Source organism: Alexandromys fortis, unplaced genomic scaffold (genome assembly GCF_014885135.2).
Source record: "Alexandromys fortis isolate MF-2015 unplaced genomic scaffold, M_Fortis_MF-2015_v1.1 scaffold_127, whole genome shotgun sequence".
Lineage (NCBI taxonomy): Eukaryota > Metazoa > Chordata > Mammalia > Rodentia > Cricetidae > Alexandromys > Alexandromys fortis.
In genome coordinates, this window is record NW_026068006.1 from 1,855,467 (window position 1) to 1,882,269 (window position 26,803).

The 26,803-nt window shown below is 41.4% G+C and overlaps 1 pseudogene; it reads right to left on the reverse strand.

Moving 5' to 3' along the window:
* The window catches only part of LOC126513284 (RNA transcription, translation and transport factor protein-like), a 39,553-nt pseudogene extending 15,035 nt beyond the window's left edge, over positions 1–24,518 (reverse strand).
* Positions 24,519–26,803: the final 2,285 nt, after the last annotated feature.

Below are 26,803 nucleotides of genomic sequence, written 5' to 3' on the forward strand. Positions count from 1 at the left end.
CTCTGAATACAGAAGTGTCTCGAGTCTCAGCTACGTGCAAATTAGCGATGTTTTTAAAAGACCTCAGCGTTCTGCAAGGGTTCAGACTGTCTTTGTTTCCTTCATCTTATCCATCTCTTTAGAACAACACCTCAAAAGAAAGGTGCATTTTTAAGGACAGCACTTAATGGCTGTCTATGTGGCCCTGGTACCAACTCCTCACTTTTTGGTAAGCCAGGCAAGCTTGCTGAAGGCAACTGTGTTGGCACCCATGAAGAACTCTAGTGGCCAAGAAAATGCAAGCCCGAAGATAAAGCCTCCATGTTCTTAATTTTCGTTCTCTTCTCTCCCATGTCGATCCTGCGCTGTCTGTCTCCATCCATACATGTTTCCTATGGAGCGCTGACATGAAAACAGGATTCCTGGGAGTGGCCCCAGATCCACCCCTTCTCCATTTCCCTCCAGGTGTCAATGTCCCACTTGTAAACTTAGAATAATAAGAGAACCCCTCAGTGGTGAGGTCATTTGGCTATGGCAGTGTCCTGGGGGAGATGAGACACTGTGAGGATGGATGTGCCTGTGTGTGTGTGCAGAGGTTTGTAGAATCATATACACTAAATTTTGAGAATTTTTTTATTAAGTAGTAAGCATTGAGTGATTTTTCTCATTCTTGGTAATTTCTACATCACTTGCATTTAAAACATAAGAATGTTTTCAATGGAAGAAATAGGAATATTAAAATCCAATTTTCATATGGATCAATTACCATATTCTTTTGGAATAGATGCTGACCCAGATCCTATTTACTCACTCCAGAGCAATTTCCTCAGTGGGGAAATCACACCTCATTACATCCCCACCCTTCAAAGGTCCCCTTCCATTCTTGCTCTGCACTTGGCAGGGTAATTTGGTTTGGCCAGTGGGGCTACAGTAAATATGCTGTAAGCAGAGGTCTATAATTCTACCCTGAGATCCTGATCTAGCTAGAGATTAACACAAATCTTTCAGAAAACTTCAAGTTTCTCTGGGTCAACCCAATATGTGTGTTTGTGTGTATGTGTGTGTGCACACATGGTGTGTGTAAGAGATACAGAGCTTTAATAACTTTATGTTAAACATATTTTTAGATTTATTTATTTTGTGTATGTGTGTGCTGGGGGATAATGCTCTTGTATACTGCAAAGATTTGTCACTTGTGTTTAATAAATCATCGTGTTTAATAAAACACTGATTGGCCAGTAGCCAGGCAGGAAGTACGGGTGAGGTGACTAAATGAGGAGGATTCTGGGAAGAGGAAAGGCAGAGAGATGCAGTCATCAGCCAGACACGAAGGAAGTAAGATGAGAATGTCTTACTGAGAAAAGGTACCAAGTCACATGGCTAAACATAAACAAGAATTATAGGTTATTTTAAGTTGTGAGAGCTAGTTAATAATAAGCCTGAGCTAATAGGCCAAATAGTGTTATAATTAAAATAGCTTTTTGTGTGATTATTGGGGTCTGGGTGGCTGGGAAACAAAAGTGCAGTCTCCTGTTACAAATGTGCCCAAATGTTTGGCAAGAATTTGCACATAAAGCCTGAGAAAGCATTAAAAGAAGGATTCTAGACAGACAAGAGCACAGTCTAACATAACTTCTTGGTAACCATCTTTACACTACTCGGCTCTCTTTGCTGGCAGTGAGCAGAGGCACGACTTCTTTAAGAAAGACTTCTTGACTCAGCATTAGTGGAAAAAAATTTGCAGCTCTTTTGAGACACGCTGCCACTAAACACTTAAATGATGTTTATGAGCAGACAGCAGACAGCTTCTTGGTGGTGTCATGGACCTAGAAACTTCACAGAGTTGTGATAATAAATGTGGGTCCTGCCTGTACCTCTCACCATGAAGCCAGACTCTCAAAAAGCTAAAATATGGGTTAGAGCCAGCTGCTAAATCTGTAGTTTTAATCCTATCTATATTACTTAACAGATTAAAGACTCATGTGGTCAGAAAAAGATAGAGATAAACAGGAAAGACAGATCAGATGAAAAAAAAACCTCTGAACTGTTTGTAGGGTGCTTAAAAATATAGGTTTGGGAGAGAAAAGAAAAAGGATAGAGAAAGTCCTTTAACAAAGAAATAGAGGGTGGGGTGCTGGTGCACGCCTTTCATCCCAGCACTCAGGAGGTGGGGCAGGTGGATCTATGTGAGTTTGAGGCCAGCCTGGTCTACAGAGCAAGTGCCAGGATAGGCTCCAAAGCTACAGAGTAACCCTGTCTCGAAAAACCAAAAAGAAGAAGAAGAAGAAGGAGGAGGAGGAGGAGAAGGAGAAGAAGAAGAAGAAGAAGAAGAAGAAGAAGAAGAAGAAGAAGAAGAAGAAGAAGAAGAAGAAGAAAAGAAAGAAAGAGAAAGAGTTGTTGGGTGTGGTAGAACACACCTTTAATCCCAGCACTTGGGAGGCAGAGGCAGGGAGTTCTCAGTGAGTTTGAGGCCAGTCTGGTCTACAGAGTGAGATCCAGGACAGCCAAAGCTATACAGAGAATGTTACAAATTTGAGTATAAATGCTGCTGGATTAATCCAACCTATATATTTTGAAAATGCCTTGACTTCAATTAAATCAAAAGATATGTTACTTTGGAGAAGAGATTTTGTTTTTGTTTCCTTAGGAAACAAGAGTTTGTGAATTCAATTTTGGTTAAGAAAAATAAGGTTTCGTCAAGGAAGACCCCCTGAAAAATCTCCAATGGGATTGGATGGTTCAGATGATCTAATGTCACAGAGCATCTCTGTTGCAGTTTCCTCTGAGTTCTGCACCCAGAACAGCTTCAGGACTGCTGGCTGAGATGATCCAGCCTCACAGAATACTCTGCTCCAGTCAGGACTTGATGATAATCCTAAATTCCCTTTGGGTCCCCATAAAATTACCAGCACCCCCAATCAGCAAGAAGTAGACTAGAAAACTACACCCAATTTCCCAGAAAATGGGTTATAGATGTTTGTCTTTGGTTGTGAGTTGTTATGGATAATGGTCAGGAAAAAAGCTAAACAAAGGAGATTAAATTCAGAGTTCTTGTTTTGAAAAAAAAAATGAGGAACTGCTATAGGCTAATGCTTTTGTACATTGTAAAGATTTGTTACTCATATTGGTTTAATAAAATGCTGATTGGCCAGTAGCTAGGCGGGAAGTATAGGTGGAGCAAATGTAAATATTTATAAACAATATTTGGTAATATGGGTGCAGTTATTTCTCTCCAAACTGCTTCCTGCTTTATAGGGACGCTGTTAATCAGGTCTGTGGAACAGTTTCTGTGTAATTATTTCGGGTGTCTGCTAGCCAGGCAGGACAGAACAAGGGGCCCAAACCTTTTACAACACTTTTCTTGAATTTTTCTTGAATTTTTTCTTCTTGAATTTTTTGAATTCTTGAATTTTTGTTTGTTTGTTTGGGGACTTTTGCTTATTAGTTTGTGCTTTGAGATAGGGTTTTATGTATACTGAGCTAACCTGGAATCTGCTTTGTATCTGAGGCTGACTTTGAACTCCTGATCTTCATGCTTCCACCTCCCAAGTGCTGGAATTACAGACTTGTGCCACTAGGCCAGATCTATATAGCACTGGGGAGAGAATCAAAGGCTTCATCCATGTTAGACAAGCATTCTACCATCTGAACTTCGTCCACAGCCTCATGAATCCAGTTTTCTTTATATAAAAGGGAGATTTAGAGCTAGGTTGTTTAGTAACTTCTTTGTGATAACATTTTCTTTTAGGCCCTATCTATGCAGCCATGTAGTGTGGTGATAATTTATTTGTAATCTAACAAATAAAACTTGCCTGAAGATCAGAGTGCAGTGCTAAATTACTAGTTAGCCATAGAGGCCAGGCCATGGTGGCACACACCTTTAATCCCAGCACTGGGGGGCAGAAGCAGACAGATTTCTGTGAGTTCAAGGCCAGCCTGGGCTATACTAAATTGACCCAGTCTCAAAGAGGCTCAGAGCCAGAAAGTGGTGGCTCACACCTCTAATACCAGTACTTAGGAGTCACATGTCTTTAATCCCAGCACTAGAGAGGAGTAATATGACTGGGCGGAAAAAGGAACATAAGGTGGAAGGAGACAGGAGATCAGATGCAGTCTGAGGATTTGAAGAGGTGGAGGCAGTCTGAGAATTCATAAAGACAGGATTGCCCATTCAGTCTGAGGGTTTGGTAGAGGTAAAAGGTCTCTCTAGTGGCTGGTTACACTGCTTCTCTGATCTTCAGGCAAGCTTTATTTATTAGATTACAAAAAAAATATCACTACAGTGTGGGAACAGACTCAGTCTTTCCAAGTCAGCAACTTTTCTCCAAAAAAGCTAAAGATAGAGATTTTTATATAAAATATTTCCATTTTAAACTGCCGACTATATCGAAATTAAAAAAAAAAAAACTAAATAAAGACACTGAGAGGGCCAATGAAAGTGTGAGCCAAATCAAATTTAAGTGGCAGGGCCTGCTTGACCTGCCTGCTTGTACTGTCTGCTCATGTTACAAATTCCCTCAGAACTGGAAAGTGTTCACTAATCAGAATGACATGGCGGTGCTCATAAGTACCTAGGACAGGTCATGAAGAGGCCTGTGTATACACACATTCTAAAGAGTAAAACCTGACACACCAACCACTCAGTGCTGCAGAAAAAATAACTTCTCAAAAAACTCTGGCTTCTGAGCTGGTCAAGGTGGCACACACCTTTAACACCAGACTTAAAAGGCAAAAGCAGACTGATCTCTGTGACTCTGAGGCAACGTGGTCTACATAGGAAGTTTCTGGTTAGTCATGGTCATGTTTTAGGGTATTATCACACCATATGAATTACTTTTCTACTGTGATAAAAAAAATGACAAAAACATCTAAGGAAGAAAGTTTATCTGGGTTTTTTGTTCCAGATGGAAAGCTCAGACGAGCAAGGGGGTATAACAGAGAGCGGTCAGAGCAGGGAGCTCAGCCATCATATCTCAGTTGTACCCATTAGAAGTCAATAAACTCTCAAAGCTCACTTCCAATGACATGCTTTCTCCGGGCTCTACCTCCTAAAATCTCCATATCTTTCCCAAACAGGAGAGGTCCAAACATTCAAATACATGCTAGGGGACATTTCTTATTCAAATACCACATTCACTAAGAGAATGGGAGGGGAGGGGTCTGAAGGACTAGAAGTCAAAAGTGAATGAATTACAAGCAGTGAGGACTTTCTTGCATCACATGGCACAAACCAGAAGAGCTATTGGGTATGCAAGGTAGATACACAGAAGTGTTGCATGAATGATTAAAACACAGAGACAGATGCTTGTGGTTCAACCTGAAGAACAGAAAAGCAAAGCAGCCAAGTCACTAGAGAGTTCTTACCTCTATAATATCTTCAGACTGAAAAAGAGAACAAGTTCCTGTCTCATCCTGCCTTATATTCCTCTCTAGTGCTGGGATTAAAGGCATGAACCACCACCACCACCCATCCTCTATGGCTACCTAGTGTGATTGCTAGGATTAAAGATGTGTGCCTGGGTGGGCGGTGGTGGCGCACACCTTTAATCCCAGCACTTGGGAGGCAGAGGCAGGCGGATCTCTGTGAGTTCAAGGCCAGCCTGGTCTACAAGAGCTAGTTCCAGGACAGGAACCAAAAAGCTACGGAGAAACCCTGTCTCGAAAATCAAAAAAAAAAAAAAAAAAAAGATGTGTGCCTGGCCTGTTTGTCTGACTAGTGTGGCTGGTTTGCATTCTGGTCTTCAGGCAAGCTTTATTTATTAAAATACAAATGAAATATCACTACATTTCCCCTTTTTGTCTAAAATAAAAAGGTTATAACTAATAGAAGAAATATATAATAAGTACAATGACTATATACAATATAAATCAACAATGTATAGTCCATTTTCATTTGACAAATTCAGAGAAAATACTCCATATCTATCCTATCTTGGTGAGTCCAAAATCTTGTACCTCGTTTGCTTTCAATCATAACTTGCTTTTTACCTCTGCTGAACAAGGAAAACTATAACCATCTAGTCTTCAACTCCTTCAGAGGCCCAAGAAAGAAATAAAATTAATTGAGTAAGAAGGAAGTGAGAGCAAGCAACTTCCAAAAGTTGAGAGAAATGACAGAAACAGCTGGCTGCCTGGGTAATCACGCAAAGTTCCTCTGCAATGTTGGGGCATTCATCTTCAGCCCACAAGCCTACTGTATTCCTGCTTGCTTAATTAGGACAGCATATTGTCAGCAATGGAGGTATAGGCATTTTCTTCCCCAATGACTTACTTTTGCCACAAAGAAAGTAAACTTCATGTGGCATTTCTTTGATATCCATTATCTTTTCTGAAGTATATTGGTACTCTCAGGAGCAGACATATCTAATTGTCATTTAAAAAAGAACCTATATTATTAAAATATATTAAATAACGCATTCTGTGAATCTCTGAAGTATTTGAAGATGACTTGTTTATCTAAAATATATCTTTGTTTGACCTTGAAAACATGCCTAATGTGACTGCAAGTTTGATTACAATATGTAATTAGGTGAATAACTACTAACCTGTTTTTTCTTATTATCTTAGTTGCTAACAATAATTTTCAAGGACTAAAAATTTGCATCACATTGTTAAATGAGTTGTGTAGGTAAAATACCTTGAACAAGAGCAGAAATGTATGTACAGTACATTCTAAAAAAATTAATCTCAAATTTGTGTCAATATACAAAATTTGTATACAATATATAAAAATCCAATCCACTATAAAACATTTAAAACTAGTAGTTGCTTTTTAAAAATAGATTCAATAATCTACTCTTATCTAATCATATCTCTATCTTTACTTTTTTTCTTTTCAGAGTAGATTAGATAATCTACCCTTTTATCCTATCATATCTATATCCCCCTTTTTTTTCCTTTTCAGAACAAGAACTCTGAATTCAATCTCCTTTGTTCAATTTTTCTCCTGACTGTAACCAATAACAACTGGTAACCAACTCCTCTAAACAATGGCAAATATCCATTGTCCATTGAACAACTGAAAACCACTCACCCAACCTTTTGGGAATGTGGGTGTCATAATCTTAAATATACTTCCTGCTGTCTGGGGTGGGGCAACAGCATATTTAGGGGATGCTAAAAAGAAAAAAAATGCATTAATTGGTCAAGTCCTGGGAGAGGTAGCTGTATCATTTGTTGTCCAGTCTCTGCGTGATGGGAAAGTGCAAGGCTGTATGAGAAGTCTGTGAGGCTGGATCATCTGAGCTAGCCACCTCGAAATTGTTCTGAGCAGTTTGTAGTTTGTAGTCCAAGTCAATCTTTAGGTGGTGTTTTTCAGCTTAGTGGTGTTAGCATAGCCCTGGAGGAATCATTGTGGGGCTCCATTCTCCTTTTGGAAACTTCGAAGGTCGCTATTAGGCATGCTCATGGTTCACTGCAGAAAACTGATAGAGACTCAAAGCCAAAATCATGTATAGGAAAGTAGAAGAACCATTTTTCTATAATTAGTTAGTACTCTATATGACCACTAATATCATGACAAAAAGGTTAAAAAATGTATACCTTACGAAAAGTTGTTAAAGAGTCAATATAAAACCCAAGGATTAGAGATTAGTAACAATAAGATAGTCCTTAATTTTTGTTTTTCTTCTGTCCCATGTCAGGTGGTTCTTCTAACATGAGATAGAGATTTGGGAATTCACTTTAATAAACATGCTTGGGTTTAGAGAAGGAGAGAGCTATACTTCAACTCCAAAGTCAGATTTAATCTTTAATTAGACTTGGACTACAAAAAGAACAGTTGTGTTACCTGTCTGTTGAGAACAGCAGAAATAAACATTTGGGAAGATTTATGAAATTTTATCCCATTGGAAATGTGATATAACAATAGGCCAATTTATTCTTTTACTTGAGACTTTTTTTTCTGGATGATTTATCCTTTTGCTACAGATGTCTCATTTGTCCAGTGGTCTTCAGATTCCTTAGCGAATACCCCTTTTCTCAAAAAAAAAAAAAAAAAAAACCTTTTCCAACCCTAACTTACCTTTGGGGAGATTCTCTTTTGGCAAGTTAAATCTGATCAAATGAAAACCATTTGTTAGTTTTATAAATTAGTTTAGATTAAACAGCCATGCTGTTTGATGAACTGTTATCTCTTCTAATTAAGAGGTGTCTCTTGTTTAAACAGAACCTTTATCAGCTTTTTTTTTCTCTTGTGGAAGCAAAAGCAAACCCCTTCCCCAATGTAACACATGCCCTGGTTTCTATTCTGAGGTCAGTACATCTTTAATGTATATCAGTTGATTTAATTCCATAGTTTTTCTACTATCCAATGTCTCTCTTCAACTGTTGTTCCCTTCTCATTAGGATTTAGAAAATTCAAAGTTAATTGTGCAATCTATTTCTGGGGATTTTTATCATCCCTTTCTGTTTACTTAGCATATCCTTAAGAATTCAATTTGATCTTTCTATAACTGCCTGACCTGTAGAATTGTGAGGTATAATATGCCTTACATTATAATAAGCAAAAAACTGTTTCATTTTCTTAAAGAAATGCCTGAGCATTGTTTTTATTTCTACAGGTATACCCATGATGACCATAACTTCTAGCAAATGTGTGATTATTGAATCAAACTCAAAGCAGTTGACCATTAAAAATATGAATAGGTGTCAATGGTGCAGTGTAAATATTTCTAAAAAAAATGGAACACATCCATCTGCCAGATTTCATTCCTTTGAGTGCCCTTTAGGTTACATCCTACAGGTAGTGGTGTTTGGCCGTATAAAGAACAAGTAGGACATTTCCTTATAATTTCCTTGGCTTGTTGCCACATGATAGAAAAGTCTTTTTTAAAAAAAAAAAAAAAACTTTGCTGTTGACATACTTTTTATGAAATTCTGAGTCCTTCAGCACATTTCTAATTGATAATTGATTGATTTCTATATTACCTTGTGCTAGAAGACCTGGCAGATCAGTATGGGATCAAATGTGTATTACATATATATGAAATGATTTCTATTCTTGATTGTATCCAGTAACTGAATAAATAATAAAGTCAATTCTGTCATCTGGTATAAATTCGGTGGTTACAATATGCAAAATGACTCTTTTTTTGTATTTTGTGAATTGGTAACTATGCTGAGAGGTTCTTTAAAATCCCTTAATACCATGAGAATAGCATATAATTATGACTTTTGGACAGAATCATAAGGGGGCTTTGTTCTACTTTGCTTTAATTTTCTGATTTGTAACTGGCCTTTCCTGATTTATTTGCATCAGTATAGAATGTAGGGCTCCAGTTATTGGTGTGTCCCATACAATGAGAGGAAGGATCTAGTTAGTTCTCTTTATAGGTTTAATTCTCTTGCTTTTGGGATAGTTGTTGTTAATCTCTCTTAAAAAAATACTGCAAGATCTTTATCAGGGCTCACTTTCTTCCCCTAATTTGTCAATTTCATTGTTATTAAAAGGTACAATAATTTCTGCTGGGTCTATTCCTACTAATTGATGAAGTCTCAGTTTTCCTTTTAGAGTTAACCGGGGACTTTTCCATGTTAAGTTTTATTTTTTTTTACACAGTTTACATGGTAAAGCAATCCATTCTAAGATAATATCTTGCCTCTGCATTAAAATTCATGTAGGGGAATATTTGGAGGGTAATATAACCAGGATGTGGTTAAGATTCGAATCCACACAATAGACATGTGACTTCTGTAATTTCAATCAAAGTCAATTCTCTCTCAGCTTCAGGTGATGATTTCCTGGGACTATTTAAGTCCTTGTCACCATCTAAGGTTTTGTTTAAATTAATCAGGCACTCAGGACTGACCCCAATAGTGCACCATAAATGGAAAATGATTCCTAGAAATCTTCAAAAGTCATTAAGAGTCTGCAATTGATCTCCCTTAATTGGCATCTTTTGGGGTCTAATTTGTGTAAACCTATTTTATAATCTAAATAATTAATAGCATCTCCTATATTTTTCAGGAACAATTTGTAATCCCCACTGAGGTGAAATTTTCTTTACTTCTTCAAACATTTTTTTCTAAATCATCTACATTTGAATCAGATAGCAGAATGTATGACATGAATGATAAACTGTAGATTCAGGAAATTATTTATGTATCATTTCCAATGGCTGACTTACAAAATATTGGCACAGGGTGGGGCTATTTAACATTCCCTGTGGGAGAATCTTCCATTGATATCTCTTAGCAGGCTGCGAATTTGTATAAGTAGGCATTGTGAAGGCAAATATTTCTGTCTTTTTCTTGTAAAGGTATAGTGAAGAAATTATCTTTTAAATCAATAACAATAAGAGGACATCCTTTAGGCAATAGAGAAGGCAAAGGAATTCCAGACTGTAGAGAGCCCATTGGCTGAATCACCTTATTCATAGCTGTTACCATTCTTCATTTTCCACATTTCTTTTTAAAAACAAATACAGGAGAATACTAAGGACTGGTTGATTCTTCAATATATGGAGCATCTAGTTGCTCCTGTACCAGCTGTTCTAAAGCCTGCAGTTTTTCTATTGTTAAAGGTCATTGTACAACCCATACATGTTTGTCTGTCAATCATTTTGAAGGTAGGGCTCTTGGTGCCTTTGAAATTTCAGCAGCTGTTGTATCCTGTTCTTGTATAACCTGAATGGTCAATGACTGTTTATGTTTTAGCTAGCCTGGTTATTTCCTGAATTGAGCTAACTTCTACTGTGGTGTAACCTTATGAAAAGGTGGGTCCTTTAACAGGAAATGAAGCCATCAGAGGATGCCCTTACGAGCCATCGACATTCTTATTGAAGAAGAGCATCACTCTGTGGTGGTTTGAAAAAAATGATCCCCAAAGGGAGTGGCACTATTAGGAGGTGTGGCCTTGTTGCAGTAGGTGTGGTATTGTTTGAGGAACTGTGTCAGTGTGGAGTCAGGTTTTGAAGTCTGGTGTAGGAAGTCCTTCTATATATGTGTTGCTTTTATTGGTTAATGAATAAAGCTGTTTTGGCCTGTGGCTTAGCAGAATACAGTTAGGCAGGAAAACTAAACTGAATGCTAGAAGTAAGAAGGCGGAGTCAATGAGATGCCATGTCGCTGCCAAAGGAAACAGATGCCTGGAAACCTTGCCAGTAAACCACAAGCCTTGTGGTAAAATATAAAAATATAAAATAATAGAAATGGGTTAATTTATGATTTAAGAGCTAGCTAGCAATACGCTTAAGTGATTGGCCAAGCAGTGTTTTAATTAATACAGTTTCTAGGAGGTTATTTTGGGTCTGGATGGCCAGGAACAAACAAGCAGCCTGTACCAACAGAGGTCTCATATGTGCTCAAGCCATGCTCAGTGCTTCATTTCACTTCCTGTTGCCTACAAGGTATAGAACTCTCAGTTCCTTCTCCAGCACCATGTCACCTGTACACCACCATGCCCCACCATGATGATAATGAACTATAAGTCACCCAATTAAATGTTCTCCTTTATAAGAGCTGCTGTGGTCATGGTGTCTCTTCACAGCAATAGAAACCCTAACTGAGACACACTCATAGGATTGGGAGGAAGGCATATGAGCCCAACTTGTTTCCTTGGCTTCACCAAGTTAAGAGACAGAAAACAATGAGTCAGTAAATTTGACCCATTGTCCTTTGACTCCATAGCTTCTGAAACCTTGAGTCAAATACACTTCCATCTTAGATATCACCCAGTTCTAGTCGCTGAATGCAGGCTAGGACAACAGCCTTCGGAAAGTCAAGGCTGAAACAACCTCAGTGTGCTCAGCCTGAAGAAAGCTTAATGGTTGATGTAGAAATCAAGGAAAGAGGTATGGAAAATTAAAATATAAGAAAACTAGGAGTTGGAAATACAGACTTTATCCTCGCCCAAGGGTAGAGATGCACATCAGTGTAACTCCTGATCTCTGTCAGGACTTTGCTGAGCAGAGGTACAAAGCACACAGACCACAATATAGTAAGCAGCATCCACTTGTCTTCACAGGCTTCAGGGGTATGTTTCTCATTAGTATTTGGCTTCCTGTATATCATGTTCACAGAGAAAATATGTCACCAAAGGAAGTCAAGGGTGACTTCAGTTTAGTGTGAAGTCATATTTTATACTGTATTTAGACAAATCAAAGATACAAAGTCATCTGTATTTAAAAAAATTCTCAAAAAAACTATCATTTCTTGCCAACATTTTTCCTATTGGGAAAACTGAGCCATTGGGTGGTCACTGGCCCAAGGAAGGCACATGATAACAGTGAACAGGGAAAATGGGAACCCTTTGCAGCCTTTCCTTCAAAAGGTGGTACTTCAGAGTGATGATGGATTGTAAAGCAGTAAACGCATGTGTGCATTGCACACACACACACACACACACATATACCATCTACCTTCCTTATCATATAGAAAAGCCTTCCTCATGCCTTCTAACAGGAGAGAATAGGGATCAAGTGTGGTAGCACACACCTTTAATCCCAGTACTTAGAAGGCAGAGGCAGGAGGATTTCTATTATTTCAAAACCTGCGTGGTCTACATAGTGAGGACAGCCAGAGCTACATAGCAAGTCCCTGTCTTAAAACAATAAAAGACAAAATTAAAAAAAAAAAGACTAGAGAGATGGCTCCGCAGTTAAAAACATTTCCTACTCTTCCAGAAGACCCATATTCTATTCCCAGAACCCACATAGCAGCTTCTGGCCTCTTCCCTTATTGCATGCATGTTGTGCACAGACATGCACAAGGCTAAAACATCCACACACATAAAATAAAACCAAGTACATCTTATTTTTGAAAAGAAGCTGGGTGTGGTGCACACCTTTAGCCTCAGCAACTAAGGAGGCATAGGTAAGAGGATCTCTGTGAATTGAAGGTCAGTCTGTTTTACAGAGCCAGTGCCACGACTACATTGAGAATCTTGTCTCAAAAAAAACTAAAACATAACAAATAAAAATAAAGACAAAGAAAATGGCAATAGTCTGACACCACTGTGGCCCTGAAGAATGTAGGCTGTGTCCTGCTTCCAGGCTGAGCACCAGGAAGTGAGCAAGAGCCAAACCCTAGATGGTATTAGAAGATCTAATAGCAGGGGAGAGCTTTGTCTTGGCAACTCAATAGACTTCTACTAGACAAGAGAAACACAGAAGAAATCCATCTGAACAGCCATAGCTGTTGGCCTCAGTGTCTCACATTCAAGCCATAACTTGAGCTAGAAAGAACCTCATGCACTCAAGGGAGACATAAAAACAGTTGAGATAGACCGGCTAGATTGGGAGACTTGTACAGGTGGGAGCAAACCCATCTCCATGACAACCTGTTTGTACAAAGGAGGAGATTCCCAGTCCCCTCAGTGGAGATCAGGCTTTCTCCAACCCTATGGCTGACACTACCAATGCTTTGGAACCACCTGGAACTCTCTAAACCACATAACTATACAGCCATAACCCATGTGAAGAAGGGGGCAAAATTCAAGCTGGGTCTGGGCACATTTCTGTTGTACTGGTGGAGCAGTGACCCCTAATAAATAGTTAATACAGAAGAACTAAGGTGTTATGCTGGATCTAGGGCTCAGCCAAGAATACTCGCCTAACATGCATAAGACTCTGGATTCTGCTCTTAGTAATGCACCTCTACCAAAGGAAAGAAGAAAGATGCTGTATTTCTTGTATACCTAAATCTATGACCTTAGGTTCACACCCTCTATGTGTGTAACACACACCAGCTTCCTGTTAGCTTGAGAGGTTGCTTCTGAGCTCCATGTGTTGTGTGAGTAAACTCCATTGGCATCTCCATCTCCTGGGCAGTCACTTCTAAGTGTTAACACCTACTGCAAGAGTTTGGCGTGCTAATGTGTGTATATGCTGCCAGGAACAATGCAGATGTCCACAAACACTCTTCCCTCACCTCAGTCGACGTCCATAGAATATGACAATTTCTAAAGACAATGCTGGCTAGACATTAATCACACTTTAGGTTGGCTTGGTCACAGTGACATCTGAGCATCTCGGTCTCATCTGTAAAATGTCCTCAAATCACATGGTTTACTTCTGGGAAGGAGTCTGTGGCTGGCTCGTCCCATCCAGTGTGTGCTTTCCAGTAAGCTTCAATCAAAGAGTGTCCCTTCCCTGACCTGAGCATGCTGTCATTTCCCAGTCCTTTGCCACAATCATCTCAGAGCCTGTCTTTGGCACTATATCCCCTGTCCCTTCTTAATAAGATGAGTTACAGCCTGTGTGCTCCGAGTCCAGGAAGTGGGCACTATGCTCCGACACAGGACGCTCCTCCTGTTACTAGGTAAGCGAATGCCCTGACACCAGTGTGGGTTTGCCACAGTGCCTTGCTCTGCCTCTGCAATTACATCACTTTTTAGAAAAAAGCTCAGAAAAAGGCCAAAAATTTCCCTGGAATCCAAGGACCAGTAGATGACAGATATAAATCTGGAGTGCTCAAAAAACATAAGCTCTTTCCCCCAGATGAATATCCTTGGAGGAAAAGTTAAGCAGGCATGATCTGCGTTCAAGTGACAGTTGACTGAGTTTATCAGGAAGTAAGTATGTTTGCCCAAACAGAGATGTTTACATAGTAGCATGAACACCCACATAGAGGAAATAAAGAAGATGAGGCAGAATAGAGAGAGAAAGAGAAAGCAGAAGAAAGAGAAAATTAACGCAATCATTTTTACTGTGCTGTAAGTAAAATTTAGGCTACCCAGGCACAGTGATGCATGGATATAATCCCAGCATCCAGGGTGCACAGGCAGGTAAGACTTGAGTTTACTTCAAGTGAAAAAGGAACTGTGAAATATCTTTCAAGTTCCACTGAATCTGGAAGATGGTTGTCTATAAAGCTGCAAGATCTGTCCTCAGTGTACCAAACTATGATTAAAGTCATCCCGGGCTAAATGGCAGGTTTTGGGGCTAACCTGAGCTATGTAATGAGACCTTATTTCACATGCTGTAGTAAGTTTGAATGTAGTTGGCTGATATAAGCCTATAGAGAGTGGCACTATTAAGAGGTATGGCTTTGTTGGAATAGGTATGGCCTTGTTGGAGAAGTGTGTCATTGTGAGGGTGGGCTTTGAGGTCTCCTATGCTCAAGCTACATCCAGTGTCTCAGTTCACTTCCTGTTACTTGCAGATCAAGATGTAGGACTCTTGGCTCCTTCTCAAGTACCATGTCTGCCTGGATGCCACCCTTTCCCACCATGATGATGTTGGACTAAACCTCTGAACTGTAAGTCACCCCCATTAAACTTTTTCCTTTATAGGAGTTGCCATGGTCCTGGTATCTGTTTTCAGCAATAGAAACCCTAGCTGAAACACATGTACACACACACACACACAAATATCTAGGGATATAGCTCAGTGTTATAGTCCTTATTTTACATGAAAGACCCTGGGTTTTATCCCCACTTAAAGTTAGGTTTCCATGTAGTCCTATAGAAGCTGTAATGGTAGCTATTCTTCGTGTGTGCCTGGTGCACAGCTTTCTAAGTACTGGCATCTCTCTTAGATGACGTAATTCTTACCAGACTTCTGGCAAGAACTGTAGGAAAGCATTGTTGTACCATTCTTTTGAATAAGAAAAAGACACAGGTTTTTCCCAGAACTCATTGTAATCTCAGCAACACAGAGCCAAAGTCACAAGTGGTGCTGGACTTAGGTGTGAATGCTTTGAATGATGGCTGAAGACAAAGAGCAGGATAGCCTTCTGTTCCTTGGTCTGGGTATCCTATTAATAACCTTTTGTTCTTATAAAGTAATACTGAGGCTATGGAACTCAGTTGTAAAACCCTAAAATATGCCTGGACCCAAATTTGAGCCCCAGCACTGCAAAAACCAAACAATTCTGTCTTAATTCTTTTTTCCTACATCAGAACTACAGGCTAAGGTGCTAGGGACATATCTCAGTTGATGAAATGCTGTCCTCTACCTTGTGTGAAGCCCTGGGTTTGAGTTCAGACACGACATAAATTAGATGGGCTGCACACCTGTGGTGAAGGCAGGAAGGTCAGAAGTTCAAGACCAACCTTGGCTACATAAAGAGTTTTCAGCCAGCCTGAACTGTATGAGACCTGATGGAGGAAGGTCATTGGTTGATAAAGAAACTGCCTTGGCCCATTTGATACGCCAGCCCTTAGGTGGGTGGAGTAGACAGAACAGAATGCTGGGAGGAAGAGGGAAGTGAGGCAGACGTCATTTCTTCTCCTGTCTGAGGCAGACACAATGCAGCCAGCCACCAGGTCAGACATGCTGAATCTTTCCCGTTAAGCGCACCTCATGGTGCTACACAGATTGGAAATGGGCTAAATTAATATGTGAGAATTAGCCTAGAAGAGGCTGGATATAATGGGCCAAGCAGTGTTTTAATTAATACAATTTGTGTGTTGTGCGGCTAGGAGCTGGGTGGCAGGAAGCGGCCCACAGCTCCTTCAACAGAGACCCTGTCTTAAAACACACACACACACACACACACACAACTGCAATTTTCTTTTTAGCAAACCATACATAATGGGAAAAGGTCTATTAAGAATATTTTTGTTTAGGCCATCAGTAATGAAAATCAACACTTTGATTTGAGTGCTCCAGTATACAATCCATGGGATTCGCTGGACTAATGGTTCAGACACTCTGGTAGAAAAGCTACTTACCACACCATGGGTTCAGTCCTCAGCACTGGAGTACAGGACAGAGAAGGGGACATAAATAAGCAAACCATGTGGTGAGATCACCTATCTCTAAACCTTTTCATCAGTTAAGTGAGGTAAGATGCCAAGCACTGCCAGATGAAGTGAGGACCAACTTAAGTACCACTACGCCACTGTTTTATAAACTGTCAAGTCAGGTGGTGATGGCACACACCTTTAAAATCCCAGCACTCAGGAGGCAGGGGGATCTCTATGAGTTCAGGGCCAGCCTGGTTTACAGAGGGAGTTCCAGAATAGCCAAGATTACACACATAGAAACATTGTCTCGAAAAACAAAAACAAAATAAAAAAGAACTGTCAAATCCAGACTGTTATTACAGGCACTAGAAAGATGATTCAGAGGTTAAGAATCTTCTGTTCTTGCAGAGGATATGGATTCTGTTCTTAGCACATACTTGATGGCTCACAACCACCTGTAACTCCAGTTCCAAGGATCTGACAACCTCTTCTGGTCTCCATGGGCAAACAAAACACTCATACACATAAAATAAAATAAAAAAATAAGTTCTAAATATATTATTACAATTAATAAGTGTGATATTTGCTGACTATACGTAGAGTGTTTGTAAAGTGGTGTTTGATGAACTAGGTACATGACGTGTGTGTGTCTGTGTGTGTTGTCTGGTTTCTGATCTAAACTATTTCACTTTCATAATCCTGACTAGGATAGTCTAGAATGCTGGTTGGAATTTTAATTAGTATTCAACAATAGTATCGACTGCTATTCAATGAGCACTCATGAGGCATTAATATAAACACTTCAAATACTTGGTATTTAATTATCAGAAGAGTATACTGAAAAGAGTATTGCTGTTCTATCTGTTTTACAGAAGAAAGGATCAATAGTTTAAGTAACTCCTTCAAGCCCTCTTACAGTGGTAGTAAATAGCAGATCTTGGTATTGAACCCAGATAAAAGAATAGAGCATTTCCCTGTAGTTCGGTCAGTGGCATGTGCAGATGCATGTGTGTTAGCTTTCTGACACTGTACTAAAGTGTCTAAGATAATCATCTTGTAATGAGGAAAGCCTTATCTGGAGAAGGAGGTAAAAGCTCTATATCTGAGACCTCAAAGCCTGCCTCCATAGTGACACACTTCCTCCGACAAAGTCACCTCTCAATAGTGCCACTCCCTTTGGGGGCCATTTTCTTTCAAACCCCCACATTCCACTCCCCGGTCCCCAAAGGTCTGTAGCTGTATCGTAATGCAAAATGCATTCAGTCCAACTTCAAAAGTCCACATAGGGAAATCAGTGTGGCGGTTTCTCAGGAAATTCGGGATCAACAAAAAAAAAAAAAATCCACATAGGCTATCACAGTCTCAACAATGTTTAAAAAATCCAAAGTCCTAAGTGTTATGGTATAGATAAAAAGTGCTGTTCCTGAGTGGCAACAGTGGCAGCGGGCCACAAGAACACAGAGGGCCACAAAGGCAGCCGATCACAGGGGCAGGGAGCCATGCAGCAGGTGAGAGACAGAGACAGATAGGCATGCCATGCAGAGAAAGTGGGTATTTATTTAGTGGGTTGTTGAGGGGAAAGAGAAAGGGGGAAGGGGAGAAGGGAAAAGAACAGAAAGAGAGAGAAAAAGCGAAAGAGAAACAGAGGGAGAAGGAGAGAAGTGGGAGTAGGGAGAGAGGCAGAAGCTCCCTCTTTGGGAGAGAGATGGAAAGAAGGAAGATCTGCTTGCCTCCAGGATAGGGAAGGAAGTGGGTGAGGCTTGTTTCTTAAAGGGACAGGACAGACCATTACACTAAGTCCCTTCTGAGAATCGTACGATCTCTTAACTGTAGTTCCCTGTAAAATCAAAATAAAAAACAAGACCACATACTTTCAACATATAATGGCACAGGATATACATTGCTATTCCAAAATGTAGGGAAGGGAGCATTGTGAGGAAATACTGGACCAAAGCAAGACCTAAAACCAGGTGGGCAAACTCTAAAGTCTGCGTCTCTAAGTCTTTTTTTTTTTTTTTTTTTTTTTGGTTTTTCAAGACAGGGTTTCTCTGTGGTTTTGGAGCCTGTCCTGGAACTAGCTCTTGTAGACCAGGCTGGTCTCGAACTCACAGAGATCCGCCTGCCTCTGCCTCCCAAGTGCTGGGATTAAAGGCGTGCGCCACCACCTCCCGGCTGCATCTCTAAGTCTTATGTCAAGAAGGTCTTCAGATTTCCAACTTTTCAGCTGTGTTGAAAAGCACACTTCTTTCTCTTGGGCTGGCTCCACTCCCTGCCAGCAGCTTTCTTTGGCAGGTATCCCACAGCTCTGGCATCTCCAACATCTTGAGTTATCCTAGGAAATCCAGGCTTTGACCTTCACAGCCTCACACAATAACCTCTCTAGGCTTCAGTTTATGGACACCCCTGACACATGCCTGGCCTCAGTGGCTTTCTTTGGATGTGAAAGAAGGTTCCATAACCCCTTTCTTTTATCCTTCAAGCCAGAACCATATTGCCAAAGCTGCCAAGTTCTGCTGCTTCCTGGGGCTGGAACATGGTCCTCTCGTTCAATTACATCTTTGCTAGTTTTCTTCCCTTGACTTCCTAAGCTTGGCTGTCCTGAAACTCACTTTGTAGACCAGGCTGGCCTCAAACTCAGAGATCCGCCAGCCTCTACCTTCTGAGTGCTGGGATTAAAGGCATGTGCCACACTCCGCTCTAAACTTTTCTTTTTCACACATTGGAAATTTAGCTGGGTGGGATCTTGTCCGGAGGTCACCCCTCCCTTTATTCCATTTCTTAAACTGTTTATCTCCTTAAACACAGCAATTAGTTCCTATCCACTTTCTGGTGCTCCTTTTCTCAGCTCACTCCTTCTTATTATAAATCTTTCCTAAACTTTCTTGTGTGTGTGTGTGTGTGTGTGTGTGTGCCTTTCACATCATGAAGCTCCACCCCATTCATCTTCCTGTCCCTTCATATCTACCCTCTACCCTTGTAACCTCCCCATCCCCAAAATAAAATAAAATTTAAGAGAAAAAAAGAAAAATTTCATCATAAATCTCATCATGGAAGCTGTAGTGTGACACAGAGTCACACAGTTTACCCTTTTACCCATATACCTTTACTTGCAAGTGATCATTGCAAAGCGTCATTGACCTGGTTCAAGTCCAGTCTGGTTTGTGCTACACCAATACTGGGCCCTCGCTGGGGCTCCTCTTGGTTATTCCATTATTGCCCTGTGTTGCAGAGGTCCTAAAGCATTAGGTCTGCAGGACCAGTCCCTTCACGCACTCCCACAGATCATAGATTGTGTTGATGTTGGGGTTGGCCAACTCATAACCCTGATTCTGGGCCTTGGACAGCCTCTTGGCTCTCCCCTGTTCTCACCACCAGGGGGAGCTCTCCAGCACAGCCCCCAGCTAGCTCACCCTTTGCAGCAGTGAGCAAGGGCAGGGCAGGTTCTCCTGGGAAGTAAAATCAACTCTCACACTCCCACCCCCTCAGGTCCAGCTAACTCCCACCCCAGTCTACAGGGTCAGCTCTATTCTGTAGGACCTGCTCTCCTGAGTGCTTCAGTCAGTGAGGGGCAGAACCAGTTCTGCTTTGCAGCCAGTGAGAGGCAGGGCCAACTCTGCATAGCCTTAACCTCTTGGCCTTCACTGGTATCCAGAGCCACAGACCAGGGCTGCAACAGGGCCATGGACCTACGCATGGATCCCGGCAGCAGCCCAGGCCCAGCTCACCATAGCTCTGGACAGCAATCAAGCCACCCACCTCAGCCTGCTCCTCACCACTCTCACCTTGATCTGCCTCGGTCCACAGGACACGAACCACCCTGTCTCTCTTTCTCTCCCATACCACACCATAATAGTGTCTGGCTGCCCAGTGCTGCAAGGTGCCAGTGGTTGTTTTCTCCTTAGAGCCCAGGGCAGACTGCCCCAGATACATGTGGGTCTCATTATCCTGCTCAGCTCACCATGGTGCTGGGTGGGCTGAACAGGACAATGCTTTGTCCTCAGAGCCCAGGGCAGGCAGACCACCCCAGGCATGCCTCGTTATAAACCTTCAGAAGCATGAGCACCGGTAACCACACAGCAGAGTCAATACTAGGGTGTTTTGAGATTTCCTGTTGGTGGAATTAATCCAAAAATTCTACACTTTAGCCTCAGGCAAACTTTCTGGACAGAGGGGGGGGGGAAGCAGCCATTTTCTTCATCAAAATAACACAAGAATGAATGATCCCTAGGCCACATATTAATATTCCTCTCCTCTGAAACCTTTTGAGTCAGCCCCCCAGAGTTCAAATCACCCTCAGCACCACTGTCTTCCATGCTCCTACTAGTGTGGCCCATTAATCAGTGCTTAAAGCTTTCCACTGCTTTCCTGACCCAAAGTACCAAAGTCCAAATTCCTCCAAACGGAAACCTGGTCCTGCCTATCAGAGCGATATTTCAGTCCCTGATACCAACTTCTTGGTTAGGATTTCTATTGCTGTGAAGAGACACCATGACCATAGTCACACTTACGTAGAAAACCACTTAGCTGGAGTGGCTATCTGGCAGTTCAGAGGTTCAGTCCATTATCACCATGGTGGGACATGGGTATTCAGGTAGACATGGTGCTAGATAAGAAGCTGAGAGTCCTTCATCTTGAAGGCAACAGGAAGTGGTCTTATCACTGGACGGGGCTTGAGCACGTGTGAGACCTCAAAGCCTGCCTCGCAGTGACACACCCCTTCCAACAAAGCCACACTTGTAGGGCCACTCCCTTTGGGGGCATTTTCTTTCAAACCACCACATACTCTTAACTGTTGGGGATCTCTTTAGCCCCTTAAATTGAAAGTTTCAAGGGTCATTGAGGAGATATGGTTGTCCTCATCTGCATCCTCAATGGTCCTTTCCATCTTCTGAGAACTTGATACTCACGGTAGCTCCTGGTGGGTATTGCCATGACACATGTACCGTTTTCTCCTTTCTCTTCTGTTCTTCATTACTTACTTTTTTGAAAACATCTTACTATATACAAAATTCACCATTTTACTCAGCTACCGAAGTAAATAATTAGAATGAACTGAATGCCCCGTACCCAGGATTTGTCCCATAGACACCAAAGACCTTTATTTAAGGTAGTGTTGAGGTTTATTAAAAAGCATTTTTAAGTGCCCCTGTGGTGGCACACACCTTTAATCCCAGTCCTTCAGAGGTAGAGGCAGGTGGATCTCTGAGTTTGAGACCAGCCTGATCCACAGAGTGAGTCCCAGGATAGCCAGGACTAACAGAGAAGCCCTGTCTTGAAAAACCAAAACTGCATTTTGAACAGATGTCAAGCTTAAAGATTGATAAAAGGAAAGAGGTGCTGGGTCTGGGTGGTAAGACATATTTGAGAGCATGGGCCCGAGTTTCTCCGAGAGTCACAGGTCATTTTGTGTGTTTGTTTTTTTGAGACAGGGCCTCTCCATGATGTTGTTCTGGCTGTCCTGGAACTTGCTATGTACACCAGGCTGGCCTTGAGCTCACAGAGATCCATGCATCTCTGCCTTCTGAGTCCAGGGATTACAGGCAGGTACCGACACACCTGGTGATGCTTCTCATTCTTTCAATAGTCACATATTCATATTTATATATAGTCACAATATTATATTTAAAGGGTAGCTAAGGAAACTTGGATTACAGGGTGATTCCTGAGGATACCTGTCAGGATCGTAGTGTATTAGAAGACCCAGGGAGCTCAGCCACTTCACTGTGACAGTGTTAGGAGTCCTGCAGCAAGGACTCTCCCAGTCGGTCTACCAGGCTTCTTTTTTTGAGCCACCAACCAGTTCCCTAATCATGACATGGAGACTTGTTAGTTTTGAATGCTCGGCCTTAGCTTACGCTCGTATCTGACTAGCTCCTTTTTCCTTTAACTTAAATTAACCTGTTTCTCTTCATCTACATTTTGCCTCAGAGCTTTTGACCGTTTCTTCTGTATGTCCTACTCTGTGTCTACTGACTGGCTCTGTCTGGATGGCCCTGGGTGTGCGTCCCTCTCTTTCTCCCTCACTCTCCTCTTCTCTCTCCCCTAAAGCCTCCTCCTATTTATTCTCTCTGGCCACTAGCCCCGCCTATCCTTTCTCTTATTGGTCAGTCAGTTTTTTATTAGGCCAATCAGGTGCCTTAGATAGGCAAGGTGAAACAAACGCAGCCCATCTTTACATGATTAGACAGATGCAGCAAAAACAAATGTAATTAAAACAATATTCCACAACAAACGAACATCTAGTTAGACTAAATATCCCTCACGCCCTTCCTGGCAATCCTTCCACCTGTCTTGAATAAATCCATTCTCTTACTCCCTAGAGGAAACCATATTCTTTCTCCTCAAACATGCCATGCAATACTTCTTCTCCTTTCCAGTAGGTAAGCTTTAGTTTTCTAGGAAAACTGAAGCAGCCCAAAGAAAGCTCGATAATCCACCAACAAGTACACAAACCCACCTTGTTCATACTCATAGTTTCTCTACTTGCTTCCATGACATGGTATAATCACTCAAATCATTAGTTTTCTCTCCTACTATATCAGAATCCAAATCTAATACATTTATATTTCAGTGCTTATGTTTTTCAGTTAGAATTTCTGGCTGGTGGCTCCTTGTTACATATTTTTATCCTATAAAATCTTCTCTCTAGTACTTTTTTTGGCTTGTCTTTGTTCCATAATCTTGTTTTTTCTTTATATATTTATCTCCTTGAACCTTTCAGTCGCAATTAAAGTAAAATCTTACCGAGGCTTCAAAGATAAAACTTCACTTGAAGTCACTTCATATTTTAATGATTTTGTTAGATTTCTTACTAAGCCTTAGAATCATCTGTACTCTTCTGAATTTGAGTGTGCGCTCTTATACTGATGCATTTGGGAGCTTTTAATGTTTTTCCTGCTGTTCCTTCCTTGAGCCTGCACTGGTGATGTCATCCTTGTCTGTCCACAGATCCTTGATTAGAGGCTAAATCTAGAGTAGCAGCTTAGAATTCCTACCCCCAAAGTGATAGCGAGGATCCCATGGGTCCATTCAAGAACCAGCAAGCAGTGTGGCTCAATTTTTTTATTATGAGATTTATGCACCCCCCTCCCCCGGTTGCCACAGCTTCCCACAAAGCTGTTTCTCCAAGGAGAGACATCATCTGAGTTACCTTCTTTTTTCAGTCTTCATGCCTGAAAAGGAAGGAGTTTTTAGTTGTAAGATTGGATTCAGAGCCTCATGTAGCAGTTCTAGAGCCCTACGTCTACGAGAAGCTAAAAGTGCTGGCCAGGACCCAATGCCCTCTGCTTTTTCCATAAACTACCACAACAGCCTACTTGCTTAGTTAATTTTTGTTTTGTTTCCATTTAGATGAAATGTGTCTTATTGCTTAATCCAGCGATATCTTTATTCTTTCATCATCTTGATTTTGGTATATTATAGCTCTGGTTTTATATCTAATTTTGAAACATGCGAATGAAGCAGAATCAGTTATCTAAGTTTAAATGAAATTCAACTCTGCCTAAAAAATATGTCACATGCTCACCCTTCTCTCTAGTCACCTTCCAGAGCCACCCTTCCCTCTGCCCACAGCGTGTCATCCCCTTCGTCCCAGGGGCTTCACTTCTGCAGCTGTTCACCTGTCGCTTCGGTTTCTTTTCTCCGGGACCGTTCCCATCTGAATCAAGCAGACTGATGGGTTCCCTACTCCACATAGTAAAACAGTCCTTAGACTTCAGGTCTTCTTCCGTCTACTTTCCACCACTCTGTGCTTCTCTTCCTACCGAGCTCCTGCAAAGATCTCTGTGTTCACGGTTCCCACGCTCTCATTCCACACTCTTCCCTCCGCTTGCTCCAGTCGAGGCTCGTCCCTGAGACCAATCACAAGGGCAATTATTTGTTCCTCTTTGGCTTGAGGTGCCAGGTGCATCCACACAGGGGTGGACAGTGGAGGCTCAGCATGGCCCGCGGCATTTGAAGGCAGAATCCGACTGCGTGCTGACGTGATGACAGAGACCCTAAGTCTTACCTTTGTTTCTGCTCATCTCTTCTTCTTTAGTAGCAAACCCTGGAGTTTAGCTGAGCGTGTTGCTGATGGGAATTAAAGGCACAGTTCCTTCCTTCCATGAACAAGATATAATAAACACATGGCTGAGTCAAGTTATTGATCCTGTGATGCAGACATGAGAACGTGTGTTGGGATGAGAGGAAGGACAAGCGGCCCCTCTAAGAAAAGTTCACTGAAAGGGCTGCTCTGTTTGGTGATTGCCATTTCTACCTTTCTTCTGCCGTAAACATGTTAAGATGCCCCTAGATAGCTCAGCCATGACAGAGCAGTTGTCAAATCTTTTCCCTTCTATATATTGATGTCAACTTTGATCTATGATGTATGAGGCAAAACTTTTCCCATAAGAATTTTAGCAAAAATTAGCCAGCCGGTGGTGGTGCACGCCTTTAATCCCAGCACTCAGGAGGCAGAGGTAGGTGGATCTCTGTGAGTTCGAGGCCAGCCTGGTCTACAAGAGCTAGTTCCAGGACAGGCTCCAACGCTACAGAGAAACCCTGTCTCGAAAACCTAAAAAAAAAAAAAAATTTAGCAAAAATAAACTCACAAATATAATTTTATATGAAATTTTACTCACTCGAAAAGTGTTTAAAGTTAATATCAAATTAATATTAGATAAAGATAAGCACAACCCCCATGTGAATATCTGAGCCTGAAGGATTTACAATGTTCCATGGATACTTAATCATATTGGCAAAAATGAAAGGGGTTTCTCTCCTATGGCAATGAGTAGCTGAACTGCATGGCTCACTGTGAAGGAGCTATGGTGCCCCCTGCTGGGATAATGAAGTACAGGCATCTTCATAGAGCACTAGACTTGTACGAGCAGGGAAATTGGAGATTCATGAACAGAGAGGGCTAGACAGACACCTCAGGGGGTAAAGGCGCTTACTCTCAAGCCTGAAAGTTCAACCCTTAGGACCCCATCCTGGAAAGAGACCCAAAACTTGTCCTTCACCCTCCACAGGTGTGCCGGGACACACCTGCACACAAGTACACAAACACACAAAAGAAAAATATGCAAAGTATAATATTTATTAAAACACCAAGGGTGACAATTAAAACGAGGAAAGAAAAACAACGCAAGAGACAAAGGGCAGGATCCCAACATAATCGGTCTTCTGAAAAAATGAGAGCAAAGGCAGGAAAAAGGTTACAGCAAGAAAGGCTAGGCTACCCGTTCCCAGGCGCAGTGAGGACTGATTTTAGTAACTGTGTCAAGCTTTTGAGAACTATAAAGTATGATCAAACTCAACATCTAAGTACATGGGCTGGAAAGATGCCTCAGAGGTTAAGTGTACTTGTTACTCTTGCAGAGGGCCTGGGGTTGGTTCCCAGCACCCCTGTGGTGACCAACACCCAACTGTAATTCCTTTTCTAGCAGATTTGACACCCTTTTCTGACCTCCACAGCCACCAGGTTCAAAGCTGGTATAATACATACATACATGCAGACAAAATACCCACACATATAAAATAAAATAAAGAAATAAGTTCTGGAGGTATTTTGTGGGGGCTGGGGAGTAGCTGAGACAGGGTCTCACTGTGTAATCCTGGCCTGTCCCAGAACTCACTATGTAGATCAGGTTGGCCTCAAACTCACAGAGATCCTGCTGCCTCTGTGTCTGGAGTGCTGAGATTTAAAGGGATATGTCACCATGCCTGGCAATAAATAAATTTTAAATACATTACTACAATGACTAAGTGTGATATTTGTTGACTATCCACAGTGGCGTGCTGTTTCACTTTTGCAATCCTAACTGGGACACTAGGCATGAGTTTGGGGATTTTAACAGCACATGAAATTCAAGATAGTAATCTAAACAGAGGATTAGGTTCCAGGACCATCTTCATGGTACACGAGTCTCCTAAGAATTTGCAAATCCTCCGTATGTTAAAATCCTCTCTGAGAAGACTATTTTTTTCAGATGTTCAAGACATCTTCTCTCTCTCCCCTCCCCCAATGCAATACTTGACAACGGAATTATGCGAACATCATGAAGTGTACTTACACTAGCTAAGACAGCTAGGACACACTGGGTGAGACAGCCATATGGGGCCACTGCAAGAACGCTGGCTGTGGTTGACTCAACTCAATGCTGCTGAATGGCACAGGAGGGTGTGTGTGTGTGTGTGTGTGTGTGTGTGTGT